Source organism: Agelaius phoeniceus, chromosome W, assembly GCF_051311805.1.
Source record: "Agelaius phoeniceus isolate bAgePho1 chromosome W, bAgePho1.hap1, whole genome shotgun sequence".
Classification (NCBI taxonomy): Eukaryota; Metazoa; Chordata; class Aves; order Passeriformes; family Icteridae; genus Agelaius; species Agelaius phoeniceus.
In genome coordinates, this window is record NC_135301.1 from 1,358,165 (window position 1) to 1,371,221 (window position 13,057).

The following is a 13,057-nucleotide window of genomic DNA, read 5'->3' on the forward strand; positions in this document are numbered from 1 at the left end:
GTTCTCTACCCCACCTACCCTACCCTACTTTCCCATCCTCTGCCTTCCCTCCCCAGCCGGACTCCCCCCTGACCCCGCTCCCAGCTCCCCCTTCCCCCCCACCAGTCGCTCCCCACCCGCCCTCAATCCCGCTCCTTCCTCCAGCCTGCCTTCCCCCCAGCCCCGTCCTCTGCTGTCCTGCACACCCCGATCTCTCCCCACCTTCTTCTCCGTTCCCCTGTTCTTGTTTTCCATTCCCCACTGTCCTCCTTTTCTCGCAGCCGCGGGGCTCGGGGTGCCGGGCAAGAATAAAGCCCTGAGGGCCGGAGCCCGGCGCCCCCGGCCTCGCTGGGGTCCCCACACGGGGCCGGAGCCGCTCTGCGGGTCCCCCCATTGCAGTCCAACACACCGCCCGACACCGCCGGGGCTCCGGCTTTCCCAACATCACACTGGGGGGGTCCTGGGGCGGGGGGCCCGAGTTACAGGGGCCCCCTCATTAGGAGGGGGTCCCAGGGGGGAGGGGGGTTTAGGAGGGGCCCCCTCGTTAGGAGGGGGTCCCAGGGGGGAGGGGGGTTAGGAGGGGCCCCCTCCGGAGGAGGGGGTCCCTGGGGGGGGGTGGGGGAGGGCCCCCTCCGGAGGAGGGGGTCCAGGGGAGGGGGCGGGGCCTGGGGGGGTATTACCCCCAGGCCCCGCCCCCTCCCCTGGACCCCCTCCTCCGGACGGGGTCCCGCCCCGGCCCCCTCCAGGGACCCCCTCCTCCGGACCGGGGCCCGGGGGGAGGGTGGGGCGGGCGGGGACAGCACGGCAGGGGACGGTCGTGTGTCGGGCAATTTTTTTTTTTTTTTACGTGTGTTGACGCAGCAGAGCGACGTGCCCCCCTCTACGTCCCCCCCACCCCACCCGCCCTCCCCCCCTCCCGGGCCCCGGTCCGGAGGAGGGGGTCCCTGGAGGGGGCCGGGGTGGGACCCCGTCCGGAGGAGGGGGTCCGGGGAAGGGGGCGGAGCCTGGAGGGGGATTACGCCCCCCAGGCCCCGCCCCCTCCCCTGGACCCCCTCCTCCGGAGGGGGCCCTCCCCCACCCCCCCCCAGGGACCCCCTCCTCCGGAGGGGGCCCCTCCTAACCCCCCTCCCCCCTGGGACCCCCTCCTAACGAGGGGGCCCCTCCTAAACCCCCCTCCCCCCTGGGACCCCCTCCTAATGAGGGGGCCCCTGTAACTCGGGCCCCCCACCCCAGGACCCCCCCAGTGTGATGTTGGGAAAGCCGGAGCCCCGGCGGTGTCGGGCGGTGTGTTGGACTGCAATGGGGGGACCCGCAGAGCGGCTCCGGCCCCGTGTGGGGACCCCAGCGAGGCCGGGGGCGCCGGGCTCCGGCCCTCAGGGCTTTATTCTTGCCCGGCACCCCGAGCCCCGCGGCTGCGAGAAAAGAAGGAAACGGGAGGACGGGGAGACAGGAGAGATGGGGGTGGTGAGGACGGGGAGGGAGAGGGGTCGGAGTGACGACGGAAGCGGGACAGGAAGGGAAAGGCCGAGGGGGGACAAGAGGGACGGTGGAAAGAGGAGGAATAGAAGGGAGTAGTGGGGAAGGGACACGACAGGAACGAGTGGGGGGAGTCGGGTTTGGGAGGAGAGGAAAGGAGCGTTTTAGGGCGAGAGGGAAGTGGGAGAAAGAAAGGGAATACGCGGGGAAGGAAGGAGGGCTAGAGAGAGGGACAGAAAGGGAGGCCGAAGCCTCCGCGCCTTACCTGCGGAGCCCGCACACGGAGCTCCCGTCCGCACCGTGCTCTGAGTGAGCAAATGGCGGCCGAGGCGATTTCCGGGGTCTAAAACACCTCGGCCCCGCCCCGCGCAGCCGCTCTGGGGCCCCGCACACCTGAGCCGCGCCCGCCGTGCACACCTGAGGCGGCCCCGCCCCTGGTCCCGCCCTTTGTGCCGCCTGGCCCCGCCCCCGTTCTCTCAGGCCCCGTCCCTTGTGCCGCCCGGTTCCGCCCCTGTCCCCGCCCCCTGTTTTCAGGCTCCGCCCCCCGCACCGCGTTCCCCCGCCAGGCGGGGGCGCCGCGCTCGCACCGCGCTCCGTGTCCGCCAGAGGGCGCCCTGCGTGGTGCCGGCCCCACACGGCGGCTCCGCACCGGGGAACGGCCGCGATCCCGCACCCGGCAGCGCCCCGTGCCCGCGGCCATCCCGGGCCCCAAACCGGTCCCGGGCCCGCTGCCGCTTCCATCCGCCCGACGGGGGAGAGGCGGCACCGCCCGGCACACCCCAGCGGCGCTCTGCCCGCCACCCCCGGCCTCGGTGGCGGTGGCACCGTCGCATCGCCCCGTGCCCGCGCTCCGTGGCCCCGCCCCTCGCACCTGTGCCGGCCCCGCCCCCCTGTCCCCCCCGGTCCCGGGGCTATCGCTCGGGGGCCTCGCTCGGCGCTGTGCGAGCCCCGCCCGACGGCTGCTCCCGCCGGGGACCGCTCGGAGCCCGGGCCGCTGCGGCGGGGCCGTGACCGCGGCCCGGGCTGCGGGGGCCGAGCGCTGCCTGGCTCTGCCGGGGGGCCCCGGGCGGTGCCGCCTCTCCCCCGTCGCCATCGGGACTGGCATCGCTATGGGGCGGGAGGGGCCTGGCTCTCCTGAGCCCGCAGAGCCCCGTCCCGGTGTCACCTTCCGTGTCCCGGCGCCGCGGGCGGGAGTGGCGGGCAGGGAGCGGCAACCGCCGGCCGCGCCTTCCCGTCCCGCTCCGTCGGGCCCGGGCTCGCCGAGCCCCGGCCGGGACCCGCCCAGGCCCGGGGACACCGCGGCTCCCGCCCCGCCTCCTGCCCCCGGCACCTCCCCGCCCGCCCGGCAACGGCCCCGGGGCCTCCGGCACCCGAGACCGCGGCGGGGGCTGGGCCCGAGCCCCCGAACGCCGGCCCCACGGGCTCCGCAACGCCGCGCTCCCGGCTCCTCACCCCCCGCCCATCGGCACCGGGGAGAGGCCCCACGAGTGTCCCGGCTCCGGGAAGAGCCTCGGCCGGAGCTCGGCCTCCGCTGCCGAGCGCCACGAGGGAGCGCCTGAGCGCTTCTCTCAGCCCCGAAGCCGCCCCCGTCAGGCCGGGGCCGGGCCCGGACAGCGCCGGGCCGGGGCTCCGCCTTCCGAGCACTCGCGCGCAGCATTTCGGCTCTGGCCCCGGGCCCCAAAATGCAGGACTCGGCCTCTTTGCTCCAGGCCTGGGCGAGCCTCGTTCTGCACCCCCGAAACACAGGGCTCAAGTCCCGGCTTCACAGCCCTCGGCCTGCCCAGCTGCGACTGGGTCCAAGTGCCAGCAGCGGAGCACTTTGTCCCTGAGCCCTCCTCACCTTCACCACCACAAAAAAAAAAAACAACAAAAAAAACAAAACCAAAACCAAAAAAAAAAAAAAAAAAAACAAACAAAAAAAACCAAGCAAACAACCCACAGGACTCCCGATTCTGAGACCAGAAAAATGCCCAATTTATTAGTCTCAGTTCACAGGGTGGTGGAATTGACTGCGGCCATCCCCACAGATGGTCACAGGGAATGGACCTCTCACACATTTGATTCTCCTGGGAGAACTGCTGCAGGCTAGCAAAAAACCCATCCGTGGCATTAGAAGGTAGGAAGCCTGCCCTGAAAGGATGCCATCAAATGCAGCCTGTCTGCAATACCGCGTTATCCCAGCACTGCGATATCCCATTATCCCCAGCCGGGTTTGTTGCGCCGCCTCCGGCTCACGGAGCGATGCCGCTCGTGGCTCCGTGCGCTGCCGCGGCGCGGGGAACAGCCCCGGATCCGCTCGGCCCGGGGGAAGCGAAGGGGTGCCCGGTGCCCGGGCCGGAGCGGGCAGCAGCGGGTGACGATCCGGGCGCTCCTGCCCGGCTCCTGAGCTCAGGCTGAGGCAGCTCCCAGCTGCCGCCGCCGGGAAGGAGCAGCTCGCCAAGGATGGCCGCGCTCCCGGGCCATGGCAGCTGCCCCGCCTCGCTCAGGGACAGCGGCAGCTTTGGCAGAGGAAGCGGAGCCCCAGCGGCCGGGGCTCGGCAGCAGCCGGCACCGAGCCCCTTGCACTGAGCGGGAGCAGAGGGACGGGCCCGAGCCCGGGACTCGCATCCCGCCCGGGGACTCGGGGACGCGGGCTCTCTGCTCGGGCTCCGCCAGGAGGAGGAGGCGCATGGCAGTGCCCGGGAGGAGCCGGCACTGCCGGCCGACAGGGCTGCTCCTGAGGGGAGAACTCGCTCTGTGCTCCTTGCGCGGGATCAAGGCATGGCCAGAAGCTTTCATATTCATTTGACAGACTCTCGCACACCGACCGCTACCAACGTGCACTGTGCAAAGCAGCCACCATGGCTGCAGGCTCCAAAACAAAGAGAAACAGCGCTGTTCTCCTTTCCTTCTTTACGCAATCACACCTAGCTAAGATTCATAACACCTGATGCCATTTTCTGTTTAAAACTCTGGCCAATACCGTGCCACTGACTAGGTCTCAAAAGCGGAAAGATGACAGCCATCAATTAAAGCTGATGCCAGATCTTTGCCTATTTAGCTTTCTATGACAGAAATCCCTGGATGGATCCACGTGCTCCTCTGCTCCTAGCAGCTGAGCTTTTGTCTCACTCCAATCTCCTTAGGATGCCCTAAATCCAACCTGTTCTGCTTCTCAGAGCAAAGCCTGCTGCCATCTCTGCTCGTGACCTTTGCATGGCACACATTGTTAGCACACTGAGAATGGCAAAACAAATTGCCTCTCCTTCTTTCTGCAGTGAACAGTTCAGCTTCTGGGGAGCTGCAGCTGTGACAATCATGAGCAGCTCTCAACATGATCTCAACGTGGAGCTGCTCTTTTCCAAGTCTGCCCCTGTAGAAAATCCACGTTGTTGGAAAATGTCACCAAAGCGGGAATTGCTGCTGAAGCTCTCTTAGCGCACAAGGGAAGAGCCATTCCTGGGGCTAAAAGTGCCTCATTCCCACTTTTCACTGCTCTTGGATCAACCTATGTGTTCATTTCCATCTTCCTGAGAAGCCTTGATCTTTTGTAGTGGAATCAAAGCAAAGCAGAGCTGAGCAAAACCCCACCTGTTGCTATGATCCTTCCCACTGCTTTTATTTCTGTTGTTCCAGCTGGATTTATTTTATTATGAAAAGGCAAATTCAAGAGTCTTTTTATCTCCACGGTTTACGTTGTCTTTTGCTGGCTTGGACTTTTGCTTTCTGCCCTCTGCCGGTCTGGGCGCGTTCACCTTTCAGGATTCCCATCCTCTGCCCTGCCCGGGCTGCCTCTGGCTCAGCTCCCTTGGCAGCCGCTGCTTTCCCCGGAGCTCTCGGCCTTTAGCTCGCGTCCCTTTCCATGGGCCACGCCTCCCAGCTGCTCCAGCCCGGGCATTCCCGCCTGGGAACGAGCAGGGATTCCCTGCCCTGGCCCAGGGAAGCCTCCAGCCCTGCAGGCATTGCCGAGGCTCAGGGGCCGCTCCAAACCCTTGGTGTCCCAGAGCTCCCGGATCAGTGCCAGGGCAGAGCTGGGAGCCTGTCCTAAGGAGCGGGACTGAGGCACGCGGTGCCTGCAAAGTCCCCCATGGATATTGGATCCAGCTGGCAGGAGCAGGTGCGGCCAAGGCAGCCCATTCCATTTCCTGCCCACCCAGAGATCTCCAACACTTCAGCCTGCTAAGGCTGGCACACAAATCCCTGCCCTGGGGCACGGCAGCGACTGCAGCGCACCCAGGAGAAGGCAAACGCAACGATCGGGGCTCAGTTCTGAGGCTGGGATCGAGGTTCATTCTCAGCCATTTCAAACAAGGATTGCACCCCACTGCTCAGTTCTTTCTGCAGCTGGGACTCCAGGAAGAGGAGAAAGGAGGCACTTTACTGGAGCCCCTTTCCTGCCAACCACTGAGGGTCATTCAGGTGCTGAGAGAAAGCACAGCCAGGGAGAGCTGCCCCTGCTCTGCTGGGATTGCACCCTGCACTCACGAGGGACAGGTGGCTCTGTGAAATCGGTCTCAGCATTTTTGTGCCTCATAGCTCCCACTGAAATGATTTTGAGCAGAACGGAGGCTGCTGAGCGTCACTGAGCAGCACAGGAGACATTCAGCAATGCCCATGAGCTGGCAGAGATGATTGCTGGCGCTGATGGCCTGAGCCCTGGGCTGAGAGTTCCAGTGGCAGCAGCAGTGACAGCCACCCCGGCATTGCCCAGAAACAGGAGAAACCGGCCCTGCCCTGTGTGGGGAGAATGTCTGCTGTGCATCTCCCAGTTACAGCCCCAGCGCTCCCTGGGCTCCTGCAGACATTAATTCCTTCTGCCTTCCTCACAAGGCATCTCCACTCGTTCCATCGTCTGCCTGCTGGGCACTGCTCCCCTCCTTATTGCACAGGGGAGAGCGAGGAACTCTGCAATTGCCCCGCACTGAGCTCCTCTCACATCATCTCCCACTCCTTTCATGGCCTCACCAGCCAGGAGAAACATTCAAGGGGGAACAAAGTGTGCTGTGCTCTAGGCAAGGCCAGAAAGGGGCCCAAAGAGACAGATTTTGGATTAACTCTGGCTGGAGAAAACCAAAGGCAATCAGGATTGCCTCAAAAAGAAAACAAGAAAGGAGGGGATTATTAAAGCCATTTATAGAGTCACATTAAGGTCTGTTCCTCAAGGTTTTGGCTTTTGGCACTTCTGTAAGCAGCACGACAGACTGTGGGCAACTGTGACAGACTGCACAGAGGAGGGGGTTTTCTATAAATAATATAAATAATATGAAAATAGATATATAATTTTTATATTGTATATTTCTTATATTTATTTATAATAAATATTTATAGATATCAGTATATATAATATATATTTGTATATTTGTATTTCTATTTTTATGTTATTTATATTATTTATAAAAAACCCCAGCCTATAACCAAATCAAATCAAAAAAACCCCAATTTATTTTAACTGTATTTAAATATTTTTATATTTACAATCTATATTTATATATCTTTAGATATATATATATATAAAATAGACCATCATTTATATATATTATGGTGTGTTACAATAATATACTATATATTATAGTTTTTTATATTTATCTGTTTTCTATATTTATGTTTACCACTATCATTTTATATTTATTTTTATATTTGTATTTATTTCTACGTTAATCTATATATTAGACCATATCAATTCATTAACCCAACACATCAGAACCACAAAAATACCGCACCTTCGTCAGCACCGGTACGCAGCCCACGCTCATCCCATCGCAGCGTATCCAAACAAAACCTATTTCTAGGACTAACAGAACAAAGACCCCACGACATTTAACCCTAAGGAAAACTCAAACCAACCTAACTGTAAAGAAACTTTAAATCCCACTATAACTAGCCCAAAAGCTCTGTACATTCTCATCATAAACTTCCTCCTAAACCAATGGCTCAAAACCCCAAAAGACTCAGATACACATGGAAAATGACAGAACTGCTAGTAAAAACAAACACCAATTAAAAAAATCAAACCAACTCACTAAACTCAAAACCCTACAACTGACCCTAAACATTACTAAAAAAAGCCCCCAAAGCTCTACATTTATGCTAACCCACAAATAATAACCAATAATCTTTAAAAATTATTTTAAAATTTAAAAAAAGCATGAAAATAAAAAATCTATACTATTAAAATACTAAAAAATATCACTACCCAAATTTAAAAACATATTGCCTATAAAACCCCACCATATAAATGCCCCTGTCTCAAAAAATAAAACTAAAAAAAAAAAAATCAAACCAGAAAGAAATCGGAACTTAGGAACACTAATACCAGAACGTTCAAGAAGTTCCACCATATCCCTGATCATACACCAACTACAAACAACGTGAAACGATACAAACAATTCTTAAAAACCGCCTTAAAACCACTACATTAAAAACCCTTTCAACAATTCAACAATTCAAAACTGCATTGAACAAAAGCCATCTAATAAATTAACACCCAAAACTCCAGCAGCCCAGCTGGCCCTACCAAATCTCTCTGTTGATACATGCAGTAAACAACAAAGCCAAAATCCCAGGAATACCTATCAGAAGTCTAGGAAAGAAACCTCTTGAAATTAATCCTACCTCAAATACAAACCAACCTGTCCAGAAAGTTAGCTTCACTCAAAAAACTATTTACACAGAGTTAATAAGACCAAGAAATAAAACAACACACCATATAACGAACCACCAACGAATACAACAGTGAAGGAAAAAAAAACACTTTTTAAATTTTATTTTTTATTTTTTAAACTAACTTCTTTTATTAGCCAGAACAAAAGGTTTTGCCAGGACTGTAACATCTTCTCCTTCTTCTCCTTCTGAAATGTCCCTTCTCCCTCCCAAATTCCTTACAACTTCTGAGTTTAAATCCAAGCGGCGCTCTGCAAAATTCGTGCACTTGTGAGTCCGATGCTCCTGTCAGATTCTCTGTCTCACTCCACATCTTCTTACACTTTCAGTCTGAACGCTGTCCTGCCCTGATGAGTTTGACAGAAGCATTGGCACATGTTAAGAGAGCATTTCCCTCCCTCCCTCCCTCCCTCCCCAGAGCTGGTTTCCTTAGCGCATTTCAATCGATCCCAGGCCGGAATGATGCGCGCTCACCTCAAGGCTCACAGCAAGCACGCAGCAGCTCAGGCTGCCTTGGCTCCAGGGCTCCGTGCCTTGGATAGCTGAGAGAACTTCCGATGAGCCTCTGTTCCAAGACATTGGAATGCAATTTCCCTGTGCATTTGGTGGCAGCTTTGGGTCCCTCTGGGGGACGGCACCCAGCGTGACCCCCGCCCCTCGCCCGCCCCCCACCTGCTCCTGCACCGCCGTGGGGCTCCCTCTCCTGGGCACCTTGGGGTGCCCCCAACGGCATCAGAGCCCCGAGTCTTCACCCCGCCTTTCCCTGACCCCCAAAGAAGGCTCCGAACGAATCCGACTGCCCCGGACAGCAGCGCAGCGCTTCCCCCAAGCCCTTCCCACACGTGCATGGCCCCAGCAAGGGATTCTGCTGCAACAAGAAAGGGGGGGCAGCCCCCAGAAGGCTTGAGGTTCCTGCCCAGCCTCGCTGTCACGGGCCAGGGGCAGCGAGAGAGGGAGCGGCACAGACGGCGGCGACGGCCCGGCACGGAGCGGGGGCCGCTCTCAGCGCGATGCCGGCAAAGCCGCAGCTCCGGCGCTGTCGGCCGCGCTGCTTGAGCGGCACGGGGGGATCCGCCGAGAGCCTCCGGCCCCGCGCGGGGACTCCCGCAAGGGCCCAGGGGCGCCGGGCTCCGGCCCTCGGGGCTTTATTCTCCGGCAGCCCGAGCCCCGCGGCTGCGGGGCAAAGAAGGAAAGGGGGCACGGGAAGAGAGGAGCGAGAGCAGGGCACGACAAAGGGCGGCGAGGGAGCTCGGGCTGTGCAGGAAAGCGGCACGGGAAGGGAAAGCCCGGGACGAGGGTACACGGAGGCTGGGCAGAGGAAGGAGACAGGGGGAACAGAAGGGAGTAGCGGGCTAGGGACAGGACAGGAAGGAGCCGGGTTTGCGCAGGGAGAGGGAATGGGGGAAAGGGAGCGAGAGAAGGCGAAGACGGGGAGAAGGAAGGAGGGCTAGAGAGAGGGACAGGCGGGGAAGCCTCCCAGAGCCCCGGCTGCACCCCGAGCCCGGCCCGGCGCCTCGCCCTGCCCGGGATGCTGCGGCGCTCGGCGGAGCTCGGCTCGCTCCGGAGACGCTCGGCTCCGGTCGGCTCTTGGCGCCTCAACTCGGCTCTTGGCGCCTGCATTCGCCTCTTCGGCCGAGCTCGCCTCGCTTCGGCCCAACTCCCAGCCGCTCTGTGCCTTCGGCGCGCCTCGGCTCCGCTCGCCTCGCCTCGGCTCCCCGACGGCGGGCGGGCAAGCGCCGCCGCCTCCCGTTCAGCTCGCCCGGCTCGGGGCTCTCCCGCTGCCGCGTCCCGCGGGCGGCCCGGCCACGGCGCGGACACGACCGGGAGCGCGGGCTCGGGCAGGAGCTCATTAGGCTGGGAGCGCACTGGCGCTAAGCAGCGCGCACGAGAGCAGCAGGCTCGCTTCGCCTGAGCTCGGCTCGCTTCGCTTCAGGCAGCCTCGGAAGCCTCGCCTCGGTTCGCTCGAGGCCGTCAGGGTCGGCCGCTCTCGCCTTGCTTCGGCCGAGCTCGTGCGATTCCCCCGAAGGCGGCGGCGTTCGGTTGTGTTTTTAGAAATATCCTCCTCTATCGATTGTATCTCTCTACAGTTAGATTTATATTTCTAGAATACTTCTATTAATCCAAAGAAAAACCCCATCTCTAACCAAATAAATACAAGAAAACACCTTCTTTTAAACGGTATTGAAATATTTTTATACTTTGTATAATTATATTCACATTTATATTTATAGTTTCTTTTGATGCAATCTATTAATAATTATCTATAATATCTATAAAATTCTAGACATGTATTTAAATTATTATTTATATTATGTATCGTATCTACTGCTGCAACTGATTTTTTCTTCTAGTTTTAAACGTTATCTGTATGTATTTATGATATATTTCTAGACTTAGATTTCTACCTTCATATTCTTTGTATTTATAATTTTTATCATCAAAACCCTGCCTATTGACAAGTAAAAGAAACACGCTTTATTTAACGACTTAAAAAATATTTTTATATTTATAATTTTCCTATTTCTATTTATAATTTGCTCTCTAGTACGTGATAACATACCTGCTCCTGCACCGCAGTGGGGCTCCCTCTCCTGGGCACCTCGGGGTGCCCCCAACGGCATCAGAGCCCCGAGTCTGCACCCCCCCCCCCTTTTCCTCTAGTTAGAAACTACACTGGAACTTTTTTCTGGAAACAAAGACATGACCTAAATCCTCTCCCCATGTCCTAGACGGATAGATGTTCAGTTCTTAGTTGACTGGGCAGCAGTTTCTTCAATAGAATGATAAACAATATGGAAAGGTTTTAGCTACAAGCAAATAGGCAAATCGGAACAAGGTCCTGGTGGCCAGCCACTGCAGTTCTTTTGAAGCAATTTTTTAAACAATCAAATACTGATACCACAAAAAATAAAGCAAAAAGCTGACTACTGGCTAAGAAAGAAGGAAAAATTAACTTTTGACGACAACAACAACATTCCAAGGACACAGGCTTTTTTCCAGTCTCATACCTTATTACTACTACCTCTCTTGGGAATTCTCATCGTGGATCCCAAAAGGAATAAATCCCTCAGCGTGTCCTAAAGCACCAAGGAGCTACCTACAAGTGAAGGTGGCTACTTTCAGTGCAGACACAGCTGATGACACAGCAGCAGCACAGTTCTGTGCTGCACAGGGATAGTACTGTCTCCTCTTCTCCAGCAGCTGACTCTCTCCTGCCATGGCTTCTGTAAATGCATCAGAGCACGACCTTAACCACAAACAGGCAAGAAAACACCATCAGAAGTCTTTCATTAAGCAGTACAGGAAGGGTTCCAATCAGAGACCAACAGAATTTCAAGGAAGCAGTATGCAATTAAACCCCCTCAGATTTGTTCAAGTATCCGGCAGGTAGATGGAACCAAAATGGAACCATTCAGAAATGACAGAGAAAACCTCCCCAAGTATTTATACAGGAGTCCTTAATGTCAGAAATGGGATGACAGGTTATGTTCAGATAAGATGAATGTTTATTTTGATGTATAAATAAACTTCTCTCGTGGTCCTTTGCCAAAAAATAGAACCTACAAGTGAACACCTACACCTGCCTCAAGAGACCTAACGAGCCCCTGGCAGCCACCGGCATCAAAGCGCAGTGGATGTTTCTAATCCAGGGGAAGGAGAACAATATCACCTTTTGTTCTCTCCAGTTTGTTTCCTCTGCAGTCCTAGTTGCTCCTTATGATTTTTACAGTCTCTGTATCTTCTCGGGCAGCGCTGAGTCTGACGACCGGGATACGAGAGTCCTTCCCTGCCCTACGGAGAGAACCAGGAAAAAAAGTTCAAAAAAGAACAGGGCAGTTTGAAGTTAATACTTCCGACGAGAAGCAGCACCCGACAAACAGAGCAACGGTGAACAAAGCGTGACACCTCCCTGGGGACAGAAGACTTACAAACTCTCCGGGATTTACAATTCCAGTAACCAAGCCCTTCAGCACAGCAGCCAAGTGTCCCATTAGGTGGTGCTGCACCAAAGAATGATCCAAGAGGTTCCAAAGAGTGAAATGCACGTTATTGTCCAAAGACGTAAAATCTTGCAAAATAACAAAACTACAATAGATCTAAACTACATGGCAAGAGTACAAGTGTTAGCTTGAGGAGCTGGAACCATCCAGGTGAGCAACTGCTAACCGGATCCTCAACAGACTTTGAGGAACCCTTCAGGATACAGAAGGGTTTTCCCCAGAAATTGCACAGGCCGAGTTTTGATAGAAGTGCACTTGCCAGATGCTCAGAAACGTCACCCATCCTCCTCCGGGTGTCCTGAGAGAGCTGCGAATGGCTCTCACCTGGTTTGAGCTGGTTCTGTAAGGGCTCAGGGTGAATTTCACCAGATGCAACCAAACTGGGCAACTCCCAGTGGGACAGAAGGAACCCAAAGCTTGTTTTACCCAAAGCTTGGGTAAGCAGAGCTCCAGCAAATACTGAGGAAACGATCAGAACAGGGTAACAAATAATAAACATACCTTTTTTAACTTGCCTTTTTTTTTTTTTTTTTTTCAGATGAGCAAAACAATTAAGGAGAAGGTGAAAACCTCACCATGACTGAACATTTCATCACCTGTAAGCTGACCATCCTTAGCATAGAGGACTCCAAATTTAAAATTCACCAATCCCTGGGAAATAAAACCAAATGTTATTTGGTAAACAGTCAAACAGAAGACATAAAAATTTGTTTCCTCTAATCTTTGCATACATCCTACGCATTAGAACATACATTTTATACCATCTCCTACTACACAATAATTTACCTTTAAACTTTGATAGTATAGCATAAAATCATTAACTTAAATTGGTGATCAATTATTATTAAGTTGGTGCTTCAAGTTATTTTTGCTGTCAGGTTCAAAAAAACAGGACTTATTTTTACTGTAACGAGCAATTGATTTAGAAGTCATCAAAAGCCCATCCAAATACAAAGCCGTAT